Here is a 950-nt window from a genome sequence, read left to right on the forward strand (position 1 = left end):
TATCGAAGAGCCCTCACTGCTGCTCGATCATCCTATTTTTCCAACTTAATTGAGGAAGAACAATCCTAAATTTATTTTTGATACTGTAGCAAAGCTACCTAAAAAGCAGCATTCCCCAAGAGAGGATGGCTTTCACTTCAGCAGTGATAAATTCATGAACTTCTTTMAGGAAAAGATCATGATCATTAGAAAGCAAATTACGGACTCCTCAAATCTGCGTATTCCTCCTAACCTCAGTTTTTCTGAGTCTGCACAACTCTGCCAGGACCTAGGATCAAGGGAGACACTCATGTTTTTTAATACTATATCTCTTGACACGTTGATGAAAATAATCATGGCCTCTAAACCTTCAAGCTGRATACTGGACCCTATTCCAACTAAACTACTGAAAGAGCTGCTTTCTGTGCTCGGCCCTCCTATGTTGAACATAATAAACGGCTCTCTATCCAACGGATGTGTACCAAAATCACTGAAAGTGACAGTAATAAAGCCTCTCTTGACAAAGCCAAACCTCCTTGGGTTGTGCCGTGTCTCAGAATGGTAAGTTGGTGGTTGAAGATATCCCTCTCGTGGTGTGGGGGCTGTGCTTGGCAAAGTGGGTGGGGTTATATCCTGTCTGTTTGGCCTTGTCCGTGGGTATCGTCGGATGGGGCCACAGTGTCTCCRGACCCCTCCTGTCTCAGCCTCCAGTATTTATGCTGCAGTAGTTTATGTGTCGGGGTGCTAGGGTCAGTCTGTTATATCTGGAGTATTTCTCCTGTCTTATCRGGTGTCCTGTGTGAATTGAATTATGCTCTCTCTAATTCTTTCTTTCTTTCTCTCTCTCGGAGGACCTGAGCCCTAGGACCATGCCCCAGTCCACCTGGTCGTGCTGCTGCTCCAGTTTCAACTGTTCTGCCTGCGGCTATCGCACCCTGACCTGTTCACCGGACGTGCTACCTGTCCCAGAC

The sequence above is a fragment of the Salvelinus sp. IW2-2015 genome, unplaced genomic scaffold (genome assembly GCF_002910315.2).
Source record: "Salvelinus sp. IW2-2015 unplaced genomic scaffold, ASM291031v2 Un_scaffold5848, whole genome shotgun sequence".
Classification (NCBI taxonomy): Eukaryota; Metazoa; Chordata; class Actinopteri; order Salmoniformes; family Salmonidae; genus Salvelinus; species Salvelinus sp. IW2-2015.